The sequence below is a fragment of the Schistocerca piceifrons genome, chromosome 4 (assembly GCF_021461385.2).
Source record: "Schistocerca piceifrons isolate TAMUIC-IGC-003096 chromosome 4, iqSchPice1.1, whole genome shotgun sequence".
NCBI classification, from domain to species: domain Eukaryota; kingdom Metazoa; phylum Arthropoda; class Insecta; order Orthoptera; family Acrididae; genus Schistocerca; species Schistocerca piceifrons.
In genome coordinates this window covers 288,443,827-288,462,216 of record NC_060141.1, presented here as the reverse complement: position 1 = coordinate 288,462,216, position 18,390 = coordinate 288,443,827, and the positions used below count along the sequence as shown (strand labels likewise).

At 42.4% G+C, this 18,390-nt stretch overlaps 1 protein-coding gene and 1 non-coding gene across 3 annotated transcripts in view; both read right to left on the bottom strand.

Annotated features, from left to right (window-relative positions):
• The window catches only part of LOC124794782 (M-phase inducer phosphatase-like), a 355,296-nt gene that overhangs the window by 310,497 nt on the left and 26,409 nt on the right, over positions 1–18,390 (bottom strand). The window lies entirely within an intron of this gene.
• Trnat-ugu lies at positions 14,868–14,942 on the bottom strand. The gene has a single exon. It is a non-coding gene; the product is annotated as a tRNA-Thr (tRNA).

Below are 18,390 nucleotides of genomic sequence, written 5' to 3'. Positions count from 1 at the left end.
AAAAAGGCGAGTCCTATACAGCAAGACAATACCGAAACGCTGTTTAACGCTCCCACAGCATCTACTCGCCTACAATAATTAGTTTCCCAAGCTCCACACAAGAAAGTAACCAATTATCGTAAGGCACTACAGTAGCTGCCCCGAACACACATGGGCGGTTAAGAACAGTACCACAGAAAAACCACTTTGCATATTAAAGGTCAAGGTTCTATATACGTAAACTTATGTTAAAATACCAGGCGGTGAGACCCCCCCCCAACACACACACAAAACGGTGCGCGCTTTCTACACAGAAACTGCTACTCAGAGGACTATTTGAAAAAGTCCCTCTTTAAAACAACTCAGGCGCTGCAGAACCATAAAGAACCGCCTACAAATAACTAGAAACTGGTCCCCCGCGAATACCTGGAAAAGTCAAATTCTATCGAGACGAATTATACATGGTAAGGAACCCGATAATATTTCACTGTTTGCCGCAAGCAACTGTACTCCCCGACACTGAATTCATTAAACTGTTGTACCGGAATTGGATATCCGATAATACGTTTCGTGTGTAACGCAGGCTTCCCTGCGAAAGTACGGGATTGTGGCCAAATGCAAGGAACATAATCAAGGTTCAAGGCACACACATTTTTAAGTCGTATGGGTGTTTGATCCCGGGTGGGTTCACTGACGTTGTTCAAACCTATAAATCGAAGTCGGCGAGGGGCGTATAGCTCATTACACGTTGTCTTACCTAAGTACACAATAACGGTGCGTAAACTGAGTTGTATTTCCATAAACCCACTTATCTTCCTGGATACCGTATGTACTGTTTATACTTACGGAAATATGCTCTCCGTAAATGATATCTGCTTCACGTCATTTGTTTTCTGTCACCAGAGTAGCGATAGCACTAAGTAAAAATGTGGCTTCATCCGATCTTCAACGTACTGATTCTACAAACTTTAGTAAGGTACCATTTGACTTCGCTTATCTACACCTGATCTACGAAGCAGCTTACGCTGGCAGTTATTACGCCGAAAGAAATACTTCGGCAACTGCGACTGTACGATTGCTTCTTTTTATCTAGGGAATTAGTTACGATGGCACGAAACTATCCACACAAGCGACAAATATTTTACACTATTTTCTATTTGAATTCTTAAAGTGGTCTCGAAAGTTGAATATTAGTGCAATGTAAAATATTTGTCGCTTATGTGGATAGTTTAGTGCCATGGTAGCTAACAATTACACCTATTAATAATTTGCTTTGTCCCTCCATCTCTTCGCTTCGCACAAGATCGACTGTGACTTAATTAGAAATCTGTGTAAAACGTACGGCGCCTCTTTAGAAATGATCCCGGTATGTGCATGGAGCTGTGAGGGGCACGGCTTTAGCCTAATACGGACTAGTCGGACTGCTATTAAAATGCGCAAGCTATACTGACATTAAATTTTGCTGTGCAGGTTCCTGAATAACGTAGCTATAGAGGACCAAAGCCCCATTTCAGCATTTGGTCCTCCAATACAGCAAACTCCACAAAATCACAGCATTCTTGGCAACAGGCCCGTCAGTAAGTTTCTAGTTAGATGAACCCCGTCAGCCCTACTTTAGCACCATAGCGTGGCACAAATATCTGCAACTACCATGGCATTGCGCCAATGCCTATCACTAAACCCCGAAAAACCAGGCCGCCATTTTGACAATACGATACTGTTCTGTCCATTACACGGTTACTTCCTTGGAACCGACTGAAAGGTACTATACAAACTGACCCGCCTGAACCACCCGATTGGATTCTTGTTTTAAACCAACGGTTAGCTGCTACGGAACATCTGTCTTCTAGACGTGTACTAAATGTAAAGCTTAATCATGTCTAAATTACCTCCAAGATTGTCCAACTTCAATTGTATTAGCCCATATTACGTACCCTTATGCAACAAGATAAAATTATCCAAGAGGGAATCCGTGACAAAATATTTTTCTCTCAATTAGACGGCAATCAGATGGCAAATGCTCACACAAAATTTAAGGCACCTTGCTTTCTATGGACTACGAGGATCGTTCAGTTATCCCACGCAAACTTCTTCGTCGCTCTATAAAACATCGATTCACTAATGCCTCAGGATATGTCCCATCAAACGACCCCTCTTTAGTGGTTGAAATACCTGAGTACGAACACTTCGGGTATGAAGTACTATTTAAGCTACATTCGCTTTCTCAAAGTCTACTTCACCAACAACCACGTGCATTAATATACAGAGAAACTGAGGGACGATAGGTCACACACAAAGGAATTTTTTTATGTTAATGTAAATTACAAACCCACAGAGCATAAGAGCTTTAGGAGGAGGATCACGTCTTAATGACTTGTGACGACATCGCTGATACTTTTTTTTACGTGGTTGGATGAACAAGGGAAGAAAAATAAATCGGCTGGGTCTTTTTCAGAAGAAGTTTTGCAGCACTCGCCTTCAACGATTTAGAGAAACTACGGAAAAGTTACGTTGAGGGAAAAATTCTCAACCCCAAGGAGGAGTTGTGGGAGATAAACGGAAGTAGGTAGGTCTACTTCTACATCTGAGATGTGACATCAAATTTCGCGCCAGTCATGTGTAAGAGGCGCTGGTCGTGCAACTATAAGAATGCAAATCAGGTTTTGCCATTGTTGACAGCTTAATGAGTCTGAACGAGTCATGTGATACGGTTACGAGGACGAGAGTCCTTCCGCGATATTACAGGAAGACTTCGTAGGAATGCAGCCTCTGTACTTGACTGCCTGCAGCGGTGGTCACCCGAAGGTACAGTTGCAATACGGCCGGGCTCCAGACGGCCACGTGGCACTACTGAGAGTAAAGACCGTCGTGTTCGGCCTATGGCTGTGAGGCATTGTTCTGAGTCTGCAGCAGCAAGTCGAGCAGCAGTTGGGTCCACAGTGACACAACGAACTGTTTCAAATTGGTTACTTCAAGGATAGCTCCGAGCAGATGCCCTTTAACGTGCATTCCACTGACCCCAAACCACAGCCATTTGAGACTTCAGTGGTATCATCGAGAGCTCACTGGAGGGCGGCGTGCACGTCTGTTGTGTTTTCTGATGAAAGCCGGTACTTCCTCTGTGCCAGTGTTGGCCATGTGTTCGTTAAAAGGAGGCCAGGTGAGCGCCTGCAATGCACCTTTCTACAGCCTAGACACGCTGGAACTACACCTGGAATTGCGGTCTGGGGGTGCGATTTTTATGACAGTAGGAACACTCTCGTGGATATCCAACGAACCTTGAATGCAAATTTGTACTTCAGTCTGATGATTCGACCTGTTATGCTGCCATTCACGATGATCATCCAAGGGAGTGTTTTCAAAGAGGATAACTCTCGCCCACACACTCTTTCAACCCAACGTGCTCTACAGAGTGTCGACATTCTGCCTTGGCCTGTTCGATCACCAGATCTATGACCAATCGGGCACATATGGGACATCATCGGACGATAACTCCAGCTTCATACACAACCATCATTAACCGTTCCTGTATTGACCGACCAAGTGCAACAGTCATGAAACTCCATCGCAAGCTTTGATTCATCGTTTATGTACCAGCATTTCACATTTGCAATGGCTTATCTCGGACTTACATTAATTAAATTGTCATCTTGCAACGACAATAACTTATAAACGTTACATAGACAAATGTATTCCCGAAATTTCATTACTCTACGTTAATTATTTCTTTGTGTTGGAATTTTTTCCGCCCTTTGCAAATTTGTACAACCAGACGGGAGTTTGAGCTCCTTTTCTCCCGACTTTGAGTGCAGCGCCTTGATAAATTGCTCCACCTCGCTTTATGAGAAAAACTATGTTCCGGTAATGAACAACAGGCAAGTTACAATACATCAATAACATCTCAGACTCGTTACAAACCTGATACCTTCTCAGCAGTGACAATCCCTCCAGCTATAGAGCACGCCAGACTCCGTCATGAAACTTGTCGTTCGCTCATACAATTTACTCTCCTTTGAAGGGAACTAGGGTAATTTACACAGCAGAGAAGGAATACAAACGGTACTGCCCTTATCAGATGTGTGTAAAATTCACCCAGCCTCTGTGTCCCATATGAGGTCATTAGTTTAATCAACCAGACGTTGTTCCTTAACCCTTGGTCTCTCTTCCATCGACGGCAGACATTAACAGCTAGATGCCAGCATACGGGGAAGGGGCCAGTATATTGTATCGCAGTATTTGTACATTCGTAGCTGAACTGTGTCGTTTTCCTGCAGTCTCACAAGGTTTTACGCCCAGCACAAACGTAACATCCTTACATTAAATTTCTAAGTGAAAAAAGTGTCTGATTCATTGAACTTGCTTCTCTGCCTGGTAAACTGCACTGGAAGGCCCTGAAGGCACTCAGGTAGTACAGATTTGTGACAAGATTACCTCCGTTGTAGTGCACTCACGATTGCACGTTAGGATGTCAAATATGGTAAATTCATCTGGCGGGGAAATAATGAGAACACAAGAAACTACCACAGAAAGCAGCAAATTGAATATCCCGCACATACTCATCCCGGCAGGTAAATCTGCAATGTCACGCTGTGCTCTGAGGTTACAATTTTCTGTGTACCGCGATAAACGTAAAATAATTGTGAGCTTCTTTAGCGAGTATGGTGATCAATGGTTCCTGCCGCTCCCCCTCGATCAATGGCCGCGATCTTACCGCCTTCTGCCTGTTAATTGCAAACCATCTCGTTGTTCAGTGTGGATTTACAAATATTTGTTCCACTGTCCGGTGACCAGTATTATTGACTACTGCTGACTTGGGGGGGACTGGATCGAGATAAGGAATCGACGCCGAAGGGCAAACTGCTACTCACCAAACGTATAACAGAGGCTGGGGACAGCGCTATACTTATCTTTAATGCTTCTATAACCCGCGCCAGAGCCATTAACATTCAGGATGCTGAGTCAGACGGAGGTTTTACAGACTGGCCATCTTCGATTTATTAACACTTTTAGGACACTGAAGTATGTGCCAGGACATCAGTTTCCTAAGGCAATACGACGGAAACCTCAAAAATATCTAATTTGATGATTTCCAAGCTCTGTTAAATATAAAAAATTTCGAACTTTTGTAATGGAACCGCTGATAGCTGCATTCTTAGCGTTCAAGTCTTGCAATCGCGTAGTAGCAGGGTGTAGCTAGACGCAACTTTAATTCTGTATTTATTAGCAAAATGAAATGTTAATTAAATAGTCAAACAATTTGATCGTAGAAGAAACATATTTCCTCTTCATTACCCGTCGCATGGAAATGTTACTATTCACAATAAATTAAAATTTGGAACATAAAAACATCAATTAGAAAATAAAATACTCACTTCAATTTTTGTACAAAAAATTAATTTGTTGTAAACACATTTTATGTGATTTGTAACTTAATATGTGTATTAAAAATCATGATTTAATATTTATTAATTGACATTTCAATTTATATTAAATACAAAATTTAAATAAAAGGGGGACTAGAATCAGCAACCTCAAGATTACAAGACTAGATCACCATGCGTACAGATGCGGCGGCTCTGTTAATAAAATCGTATTTTTTATATTTAACAGCACTGGGAAATTTTCAACGACAAAATGTACAGTTGTTTTAAAAAGTGCATCATACCGCTGTAGGAAACGGATGCCCGGGCGCACTGATCTTCAAATCCTTTGAGTATGAAGTAAATCTAAGAGGGCAGTCCATGCGATTTCTTTGTTTGAAGAATTCAACCGAGCATTCTTTGTCCAGCTGGGATTATATAAAAGCTTTACGGAATTAACCTGTCGCCGGACCTTTTCGAATCGTATCGTTTACATGTTGGTTATACGGTTTCACAAAAAGCCATCTCCAACTCAGCGTATCTTGGCATTCCAACTAGCAGATCCTTTGCGATTGTCGAACTTTCAACGACTTTTCTGTGAATACATACCGTATGATAACGCGAGTGCACAATGAAAAGTGTTGAGAGCCGCAAGTACTTTCAAACACGGAAAGAGAGCAAACCACCATCAAGGTGGTAGATTCGCCATAATACAGTGATTTCACGCAGACAGGAAACGTTAATGCGAAACATTCTGGCCGTCCAGATCACATGTAGCTGACAACGCACACTAGCTGTTTTCAAGTGATCACCACACAAATAACTTAGATGGGTCTCAAAGGAAATCGAAACCTCCGAAAGCCTAGGACACCGTGTACAACTTCCTTGAAACTTAGTAAGCTACAATTAACGCTGTTTCCATTGGAATCCCGTGGGCGTTGAAATGAGCCTCGTGATTACCTAAACCAGTGTTTTTCGACCTTTCTGAAAACGCGACACCTTTCCAAGTAAAAATATTGTAGCGACCCCCAGAACCATAATAAAAGTATGACAGCGGAATGTAATCCGCTAAGATTGACTTCTTCTGAATGAAGAAAAGAATATTCAAAGCTGGCATAGGAAGCTTTGAAATTATTAGTGCCATTCGCCACTTCCTACCTTTGTGAATTAGTGTTCTCTTCAATGGTGAACATAAAAACTAAGAAGCGAAATAGATTTCAACTAGAAAATCATTTGGTGATTTGTCTCAAAAATAGAACCACGATTTGACAAATTATTAACAAATAAACAGGCACAGCCTTCTAATTGATACTTGTATTTTTATTGTAGTCTAGAACCTATAACCCTTCCTTACTTTTATCTGGCTAATTTGCATCCGTGGCAGATATCACTGGTGTCGCCCTATTAAATCTTATTAAGTGTCAAGTATGCTTTTTAATAATACGTATCTCTATTTCAATCCGCATGACAATACCAGTTTCTCTGGCGATTCAGTGTGTATCATAAAGCGTCTAGAGTGGTTATAGATACCCGGAAAGCTGGATTTAAGGTCATAGCAAGCGGGGATGTCTTCAGAAGAAAGTTCCACTGATACGCCAGTGACCTATCTCTTTATCTGGAATTCTACCACTGTGATGTTTACACACAAGAATTTTATCGAGATCAAACACATTATTACGTTCTGTGGGTTACAGGTCTCAGCTGGCCAACGGCAGGATACGAAACAGACTAGTGTCAGACCGTTTTAATGCCTGAAAAAATTTCAACTGAAGTACATGTACACGAACGTTTTGACTGTGTATACTACAAGGGTAAAAATTCACAGCTGTTTGGGACTTCAAGCGCAGTCACTTGCAAAGATGGGAGGAGTGTAGTTTGGTCTCTACCGTCTGCCTGTAGTGCTGTCAAAACAAGTGATGTAGCAGGAATTATGTAGCACGACTAATGGAGAGAATTACTTAAGATATTACTGTAAACAGAGTAGCAAATGACGAAATTCTCAAATTATATTTTCAATATTTGCGCGACACTTGCTAATACAAAAAGAAAAAGCCATGGCGGTAAATAACCTTTAATCATTTTATTGTCAAAGAAAAATTTAATTTTCTGACGAATCGTCACCCTGATTAATCCGTGAAAAGCCTGTCTTTACTACAACTGCATGTATCTCAGCAAATGCACATTCAGTGGCATTAGAAATTTTAGAGGTATACTATGAAGCTGTAGTAGTAGTGATCAAATCGCTCAAGTGACTGAGAACAGCGAGACGTAGTGCTGTTACTGTTTTAAGTGGGTAGGACACCGAGTTGTTTCGCAATATTCAAACGCACGACTGGTAATTAACATGGTTGTATCCAGTATTTGGATAAATATAGCGGAGTGCAACTTTAAATGTGCTACCACGCCCCTCTCGTAAACTGCACAGGAACGACATAGAAACTCAAGAATTTGAGACGATTCGCGAAGTTATTAGTAGTTTCGCCGTAATACTGAAACTATCGGTGATAGTGACTGTACTGTCTTTCATGCAATAAAATCTTCTACGGCTAAACTGAGAGCCGCTATGTTGGAGGAAACTTTCTAGAGAGCCTGGAATTCGTTCTCTTGATTATCAAAGTCTGACTCAGGACATGAAGTAGAATTAACCAAGTACTTCCTACAACCTTTTGAGATGGTCTTGTACAATGTGACAATGCTGACCTGCCTCTTTGGGGCACTTCACACGTATTTAGCGTGAAATCCCAATCAATATGGTATGAATGCAAACTTGAATCAGACTCTTGTGAACAGCAGTCTCAAACTGCGATATTATCTTTAGGTATTGCTCCTACTATTAGACTTATTATGAACTACCCCCACAATAGGCGAAGGATGTGCGAGTATGCAAAAGGATGGACGATAATCTCAGGTAGAGTTTCGTAACTTGATATCAATTCTGACAAAGAGCTTACGCTAGGAGGAAGAACCGACTCTCCGTTTTGTTGGAGGCAGTATTCTGGAAAGTAGAGTCACATAATTAAAGGATTTCGTTAATATTACTCGAACCAGCAAGTTAAACAACTTGGGACCGAAATCGTTGTTGGCAACTATCGCTATCTAAAGCGGTATTCTACAGCAACATGTGATTCGTTGTAAATTACCAAAAGCCATTCGACGAAGCTTTAATGAGAACTTTTGAAATTTCAAGGTCTGCAAATCTGCTGGGCGCGTGCAGACCTGATATTTCTGGATCAACTCGTTGCACCTTTTCCTTTTTTTGTCTAAGCAGCTCCTTGTCGAAGTGGCGAGGTGCGCACATGCCCCAAGCGGTCAAAAAACCCTGTAACCGACGGCGGGAGACGGTGGCACGTGCTGTGAAGTTTTTTAACTCCATTCTCACGCAAAACGACCCATTGTGGGGTCTGCAGCAGAAGGGGAACCCCGTCGGAGAAAGAGTGAAGGCAGGGCGAGAGGTGGCAAGGGCGAGCTGGGGAGGGGATCAGGGGTGGGGGAACGGTGTTTTAAAACATCCAGCCTTGCTGCCCGGCGCAACCAGAGCAGGCCAACTTCATTCATGCGTCTGGAGCGCACAACGCAAGAGGTGGGGAATCCAGCAATCACGAAGACCGTTACACCGCTGTCACCGTGAAAGGGCAAGGTGCAGATGCAGCGGAAACAATGCGGCTAGGCGCACGCCGAAACTTCGTCCTCGTACGGCCGCCGTAATTTAAATCGCAGATGGACGACCAGCTTCTCTTCCGGATCGAAGTCGTGCACACTGTTTCGACAAAAGTATGCTCCTCCGTTAGCACTATCTCCTCTCAAGATCCTTAAAACGATGTAAGAACTGTAAAGAAAGTATTGGACACGGTAGTCCTGAAAAACGAACAGCCATTTCATTCATGTAAGCAAGGCGATGTTTACTGTTAGTTTACTGCAATGATTCCCAACCTGAGGGTAATTACGCCCTGATGGGTAAAATTTAATTTTCCGAAGGGTAAAAACAAAAGGGTTTCATTGTATTTCGATCACGAAAGTACATTTTTTAAAGCATCACTACTAATACCACTATTTCGTAAAACTGTAATACTGACTGCATAAGTTACCAACAATTACCTTATTTTTTCAAGTACTACCATTAACGCGTGACACAATGTGGTGAAGGTTACAGCTTGTGAAACGGATATATGAACATCTTTCTTACATAGTCGAACCACTACACACATGCACCTACCATGTACGATAGTAAAATTCGGTTACATTCCTTACATAGGCTTAAAAGTCTCATGGGACACCTTCTCCGAGTTGTATGTGCTTCCCACAACAGACACTTTGCTTCATTATTTACTTCGCAACAGTAAACAGAGTACAGCACAACAGTAACTATGTAAAGGCTCTGGTTTATGGCCTACATTGTCTACCTACTACTACTACTACTACTACTAATACTAATACTATTACTGCAAATGCCAGTGGTCAGATACAAAACATTGGCAGCCTTAGGTCTTCCAATTTCTACCAGTTCAGAAGTACGGAATCCAGCAATCAAATGACTCAGAAATAGTAAACGTAAGTATAGAGCACATTTTAAAAGGGTTTATTTTTAACGAGGTTGCAGGGTGTGGGTGAAGCAAGTGTCACTAAGGAGATGAGTGGTGCATAGGAAGCAAGTCTTGAAACAAGTGTCTACCCTCAAATTGTTCAGTTCTCTATTTTCTGAAAGTAGCTATACGCAGCATTCTTGATGGACCAAGAATGGCTTCATAATTCTCTAAACACAGATTGTTAGAAATTATCAGTACCAACTGCCTCACTGGCTCATTAGATCATGATTTAATAAGCCACCGACAAGAACTAAATTTCATCATGTTAAAAATGAAACTATTCAAAGAAAATTATTTTTCATTCTAATGTTTAGTTAGCGTCTAATAAATAATGATAAGGGGGTTGGGGGGGGGGGGGGGGGGGGGAGGAACTAGCTAATATCAGGCTATTCAGGGCTAATGGTCTCAAAGGTTAAGAATCACTGCTCTACTGGAACATGACAACCCTTGTTATTAACAATGGTTTCTCCTGTTATACACTGTAAGAGAGCTTACAACAGTTAATCATGAAGCTATGAAGCTTAACTCTTAGAAAAATGCTTCTCGCATAAATGTTTGATCAAGTGATGCGCGCCCGCATCTCGTGGTCGTGCGGTAGCGTTCTCGCTTCCCACGCCCGGGTTCCCGGGTTCGATTCCCGGCGGGGTCAGGGATTTTCTCTGCCTCGTGATGGCTGGGTGTTGTGTGCTGTCCTTAGGTTAGTTAGGTTTAAGTAGTTCTAAGTTCTAGGGGACTTATGACCACAGCAGTTGAGTCCCATAGTGCTCAGAGCCATTTTTCAAGTGATGCGAAGGCGCAGAAAATTTATTCCCAGGTTGACAGTGAATGAACAGGAGGCTAGCAAATCATTAAAACCCAAGACTATAAGGAAATCTTAACCAGCTACCATTTCAATGCACAGCGAAAGTACACAATCACAATATATTCTTTACAACTTCCCGAGGGCATCAGAGTTGACTCACATGATGAGTGTTGATATATGTAGTAAAGTATCATAGGGAGCAGTCACATTCTGTTAATACACTACTTACAATCTACATTGATATTGGCTCAGATGGAGGAACTGTACTGCTTCCACATTTGGCGTTGTGAGTACAGTGAAGAGAACACTAGAATTTACAATCACATCAATTTCAGCAACACTACCCAGGGAACAGGAACTGTTCCGCAATGATGATCGGTTTCAGCACCATTACAGCCGTTGCGATGCACATTCAGCAAATTTGATGTCTGTAGCTGCATTGGAAATATGAGGAGAAACACACTTGATAAAGACTTCTCCAATGAAGATACGCAAGGTAATGTGACACACGGAAACTAGAGTACAAAGGCAGTCTGAAAGGAGTATGAAACCAAGTTACTGGAAAAGTCTTCCTAGTAGGCAGGGATGGTCTGACAACATTTTCCCCACAATTAACATATCATTTAGCACCCCTCCCCATACCCCCTGCAACCCTACTATGTAAGTTGTCTCTCCTTGAGATCTTCTTAAGACCTCAAAGAGGTCTAAATCTAATGATCACGGTGTAAAAGCTTTTCAGTGTCTTTCTTTTAAAGTACTTCTCAATTACATCCCCATCTAATTGGGCTCAAATTTAACCCATCGTCTACCTTACCTTGCAAAATGTTGGGGAATGCAGTGCCTGTATGTTAGGGCACAGACACACTTTGCTAGTGGTATAAGATGATACCTAATGCACTGTCCAATATTGTTAGGTCAAACATGGGCGTTGTCTTTGTCTTCAGGGTCAAATTACCTCAATAATGTACATTTTCTGTCTTGAATCATCGTAGAAGAAAAGTGTACAATGCTCTAATTGATAATGTTTATCTGTAGCAGCCAATACAGTCTTAACACAATTACCAAGTTACTCTGGGTATGTTTAACAGAATTCTTAACTCACTGCAGGGACAGATGCAGTATTACCTCTAAATGTGAGGACGACACATGGAACACCACCTAACAGCTACGAGTTTACAGTAGATTGGAATACACTGAAGTAGAATTGTGTTTCTTGTCAGTTAGGCCTTGGAGGAAATTTGAGCCCAGTTAATTGGGAACGCAACTGAAAAGCTTACATATCACACAGACTTGTACTAACTAGGAAAATATTTTACACTGAAGTCAGTAGTGGCTTGTAACCACACAATCTCCATTATCTCACAAACAGACTGTTTATAGCCCCATGTTTACTGTAACATTATTGATTCTGGAGAATTATTGCATACTGTCAGCCTCATCAGTTTTTGTTACTAAATTTTTTGACTGTATACAAATTTTGGACTTTGGTACCCTCCAGCTGACATCCCAAGAGGCTTCTTGGGCCTTAAACTGGCAACACTAGGAGGAGGCCTAGTACAAATCTTAGGTAAACTGAAGTAGGTACATCACTGCTGAGTGAAACATTTTGAAGGTGACAACATTTTAGTCATTACTTCTAGATACTTTTCATTATGTACATACTCTCGCGATGAAGAGGTTACCACATGGTTGGTCGATTGGGGAAGGGGAATGAAGAGCGACGTCATCGGACCCGTGATCTAACGTGGCAGAAACCAAGGGAAAAAGTACACCAACAGCCAAGTCCAGTCAAGGGGAAGGGAAAACAAGCAAACGAGGAGGTAAAAGAAACACCAGACAGTAGGAAAAGTGAAGAACAGGAGGAGAAGGGGGGGAGGGTAGGACAGAGAGCATGGTCGTCCGAGAGATGCTGCATGCATTTGGGCACCAGCACCACCACCGACCCTTCCCTATCCCCACATCACACCACAATCATGACAACAGGGACAACATCAGGTGAAGAGGAGACAAGAAATGGGGAAACAAATCTGCATAAAAGACCAGACAAGATGTATGCAAAAGGGGAGGAGGGCAGTGTGGAGGCAAGGCCAAGGGCCCCTTACCAACACTAACACTAACCAAGAGACTGCAGTTCCAGAGGAAAGTTCAGGTACTTAAACCTGAGACAACAAACCACTTTCACGAAGAAAACCAAAGACTGATGTAACCATGCATGGGTTGTCTGCTAACACCCCAGGACAAGAAAGGTGGGATGGGTGTATTTAAGTGCCAAGGGCCAAAAGGCGGGGGCAGTCCAGCAAAATATGGACCACTGTGGGGGGGATTGCAACTACGAAGGTAGACGGCTCATTGTGGAGTAAAAAACCTAGTATGGCCAATACAAAGACAGCAAAGGGTGGTAGATTCCTGCTGCGAAAGGCGAGGGAAGAACGCCATGCAGTAGGCGTCTCCCTGAGTGCAGATGGGGTTAACCCAGGAGAGTTGGTCCACAGCTGAGCAAAAAGGGATTTGACCTAAGCCACAAATTCACCCCTGGAAAATATCAACAAAACTATTTTCTAATCACACAGAATGGGCTCCTAATTAGTGAGACAGGACAGTTCAAATTCTAGGTTTTCAGATGGATAGCAAACAATGTCCATGTTCAGGATCTTGTTCAAAGACTTAAGCCTACCATTTTTGCTATCAGAACAGTACCTGAAGTGATAGTTCAACAAGAAAAACATAATCTACTTTGCTTATTTTCATTCACTTAGGACGTAGTGTTCTTTAATGTTGTTTCTTGTTAAAAATATCAGCTTATACCCGAGAATTAGCAGATATCACTCCATTAATAACCAACAGAAATCCTATCTGCATTTGGATCAAATTTCCTCTTAACACTAATCCACATGCTTTCAAAACTTCCTCATAGGTCACTCGTATTCTGTTGATGAGTTCCTTGAAACATTACGTTAATTCCTTTGTTACACTGCAGACATGTTCCATGACCATGGAGATTTGCTCCTCAATTTGGTCTTAAGGAACTAGACGTGTAAAATAAAAATGAATCAATGGCAGAGAAAGTGCCATAGGCAGCACTGAAATGAGTAGGGGAAGCATCATTAAGAAGGCACAGGTCGTGGTTCACAAGAACTTGGTCAATGAGGATCCCTCGACTAGATGAAAAAGCACTGTGCACAAAGGGTGATGAGCGTTAAATCCCAAAAGAGGAGGAATGGAGGGGGGAGCTGCAGAAGGAAGGCAGTTACAGCAGTTGGTATGGGTGGTTTGTCAAGAGGGAGACAGACTACAAATTGCGACCATAGTGTCCAAGTGGATCCTGAAGGCAACTGCTTCTAGTAAGGTACTAACAATGTCCATATGGACCAATGTGCATAAGCCACTGTGAGCCCTCAAAGGGCCACCCAGTTCTGACAGAAGGCATGGAACCCACAAAGCGTCCGTGAGTGAGCACCAGTAAAATGACATTCCTCAATAACAACGTACGCTCTCAAGCAAAAGGAAGTAAGGGATTGCAACTCCTGCAAATGATGGTAGTATCCATTACAGTTCCAGTGAATAAGCATGGAAAGGGGTTCAAACTGGGAGGCAAATGAGTTGGAGCCAATCACACCACAGAGTCACCATCAGTTACCAATGAGGAAGGGGTGTCATCCCTAAACAAGAGGTCTGACTCAGGCTTCTCCTTTCCTTTCACAGGCTGAGGAGGGTAGGGCATGGAAAGAGCAGGCTTCTGCAAGATGGAACTAATAGAGAGCAGATGGCCTTGTGGTGCATGAGCTGTGGGTCCCACAGCCGTGGTGTGGCAGTAGGCCTCAGCCTGGGAGACACGGCTGTGGGGAGGGGAAGGAGGTTGCAGGTCATGGAAGAAGCCACATCACCAGTGGGAGCCAAAGATGGGTTGGGGGGGGAGGGGAAGGGGGGGAAGGAACTTCTCCAACCAGGGAGGGTGGGCAGCGCCAGAAGGGGAGGGCATGGGAACTGCAGGGGTAGGAGGAGAGCGGTGGCAGGACTGGGTAAGGAGGAGGGAGTAGGGGGAAAGGATGTACCGAGGCAAAGTTATATGAAATGATAATTAAATCAACACCCTAGCTGCAAACAGGTGTTGATATACATCATTGGGGACATGTTGAAAATGTGTGTCCCAACCGGGACTTGAACCCGGGATCTTCTGCTTACATGGCAGATGCTCTAACCACCTGAGCCATCGAGGACACAGAGGATAGTGCGCCTGTAGGGACTTATCCCTTGCATACTCCCCGTGAGATACACATTCCTAACATGTCCACATTACTACATTCGTAGCACACCTAATAGATATTTGCCCACAACACTCACGGGGAGCGTGCAAGGGATAAATTCCTGCAGGCACACTATCCTCTGTGCCCTCGGTGGCTCAGGTGGATAGAGCATCTGCCATGTAAGCAGGAGATCCCGGGTTCAAGTCCCAGTCGGGACACACATTTTCAACATGTCCCCAATGATGTATATCAACACCTGTTTGCAGCTAGGATGTCGATGTAATTACCATTTCATTCTAGAGAAGCTGCACGGTCATCAATGGTTCTTTCGGGAACAGATACTACCTTCATAATATAGCAAAGTTTTATGTCATCAACACATGATGAAGACAGTCATATTTATAATGGGCCTCAGTGTACGATCAATTAACAAGGTACTTGTACTCCTGCATCTTCTTTTCCTTTATATAAACTGAGCAATTTGGAAAGCATGGGGAGTGATGGTCGTGACAATTTACACTCACGGGAGGCAGAGCACAGGAGTGTCTCTCATGGAAAGGGCGTCCACATTCACCACACATAGGGTCCTTTGTACAGCAGTAAGACATGTTCAAAATGCCAACACCGAAAACACCTCGTGGGTGGTGGGACATATGGCTTCATGTCACACTGGTATCGCGTAACCTTGACCTCCAACAGAATGCTATATCCCCCAAATGTCAGAGAAAAGGCACTGGTATTGATGCAGTTGTCCTTACGATCTTTCTGAACACGCTTAACAGAATGAACGGCCCATCATTCCAGATTGGTACGGCATTCCTCATCAGTTTGAAGTATGAAGTCCCTATAACAAACAGCTTCCTGAACAATATTCAGAGACTGGTGAGACACAATTAACACCAGGATGTCACCAAGATGGTCACAAGAATGAAGTGCTGCAGACTGGGTGGCACATAAAATTTTTAACAACCACGAACAACTGCATCTTACGAGACTCCACTTCACCAATCTTGTCTTAGCTATTTCCCACAAAAAATAATGGCTTGGTGGAAGTGGAGAAAGTGTTTCACCCTAAGCCACTGAGCCTGACCATCCTCCCAGGGCTTAGCCAGGGATGGGAAGACTGCAAGGTCATGAGAAAAAGTCTTAAATGATCCACTGTGAACGTAAGAGAAGGCTGTAGAAGAATGACCAGTCTTTTGGAGGTTAATGAGTTTCATATGCAACGCATCCACCCTGATACCACCCACTCCAATCAGGGATACTCCCATGAGCACCACCCAGCCACAATACAGGCTGTATGGCACAGTCCTCCACACTTGTCTACCATGTCAAAATCTCTTTCTCTGCACAGCTATGGCAGCCTATATCCATTTGAAACTGTGTCCTATATTTGAACCTTGGTCTTCCTCTACAGTTTTTATGCCACACTCCCCTGCACTACCAAACTGACAGTTCCTCAGTGCCTCCTCAGTAAATTTCTCATCAACCAGTCTCTTCTTTTAGTCAGGCTGTGTCAAATTTCTTTGTCCCATAACTCAATTCCGTACCTAGTTAACAGCTGTTCCTGCTACCCATCTAATCTTTAGCATTCTTCTGCAGCAGCAGAAGATTTCAAAAGCTTCCATTCTGTTCTTGCCCAAGCTGTTTATTTCTCATATTTACCTCCATAAAAGGTTACACTTAAGGTAAATCCTTTCAGAAAAAAACTGCGGATATTTAAATTTATATTTGGTGTTAAAACCTCTTCTTCAGAAATGCTTACCTAGCTAGTGCCTCTCAGTTTAACATTCTTTCTACTTCAGCCATCATTTATTTTGCTGCCGAAATAACGAAGCCCATACATTAGTTTTAATATCTCCTATCCTAATCTAAACTAATTCCCTCACCATCACCCGTTTTAATTCAGAGACATTCATTTCCCTGTTTTGCTTTTGTTGATATTCATCTTATAACCTGTTTGCAAGACACCATCCATTCTGTTCAAGTACTTTTCTATGTCCTTTATCATCTCTCAACGAATTACAACATTACTGTTTTAAGAAGCCTAGCAGGACTATCTCCTTGCCTTGTTTCCACAGACAGAGAACAATAAACTTGTTCCATTGTTCGCTGAGAAGATCGGTGGCACCAGTTAGTCGCAGCACAATTACGTCTCATCTGCTCCAAAGCCTCGATGATTGCCTACTGAATATTAAAAATTCAAAATTCATTTTGATAGTTTATTTTCATCATTTTTACTTTGATTGAATCAGTCAAGATCACAATAAAATTTGCTTCTTATTACCGGTTTCTACTTATGTTAAAGCCATCCTCAGATTTTTTTTAAGTCCCCTATGGCTGGAGCTGGCAGCTCCTCCGTTCTTCATGCGATATCACAATATTACAATGTTATTGTGATCTCGACTGTTTTAATGAAAGTTTGCACCAGATCACTGCACATAATAAACAATGTTGTCTAAATTTATGAAATTATTTCCACACCTGCCAATGTGACGGCTGGCTCAGAACCTCCAGTATATGTAACAAAGATATGAAAACATAACCAAATAAGTTTTTTCTATTTTGTGACAAAAACTGCACGTGCGTGCCCAAAATTTAGTAATTTAGTGTCTTAGAAGCAGTAATCATTTCCACATCCCAAACCATTTAAAACACCAGAATGATGCCACTCACAGTTTTATTAACATTAAGAGTTTAAAACAGTGAATGATGGTATATTAACAAGTGAGAGGTACCCTGAACAGTCATTGCTATTTATGACTCAGTTACTACTTTATGCTTCATCTCTAGCCCCCATACCATCATCTACAATAAGTTTCCATCGACAGAACAGATGAGAACATTGATGACTGCTGTTTTAAGCCTTTTTCTGGAGAAGGAGTGTTTATTTTAGTGTTTTTGCATAGACTTTAAAACTTCTGTGTTTTGAGTGAGGGACACTCCACCAAGCAATCAGAAAGAAAGTACTTGCTTATAGAGTTTAGAGGAAGAAAGTTCAAATGTACTGATATCTTCATCGAAGCCTATAACGTGACGGCATAAGTGCAAAGAGAGGAGCCTATGTTGATTGATGTGGCTGCTGAAGGCTGTGGCTGGAAAGCTTTATGTGAGTGTTAATCGTGACTGTCTGCAGCATGACGAGTCTTCTTTAAGGTAAGTAGCAATCTGTCTTTTCCCACATTGTTGATATTCCTACCTAGAGTTTCCACTGTTTGGTTCATCTTAATGCTAGACAGGCACAAAGATTGTGCTTCTCCACAAGCCAGGGAAGATTGGAATGGTTTGTACTGATGTGATTAAAGGGATCAAACTACGAGTTCATCAGTCCGTCAATCCTATATGCAGGAAGTCAGGAACAGTCCCCAGAGTGGAAGCGCACAGAATGTAAATCCTGATGAACCTGATTGAATCCAATAACC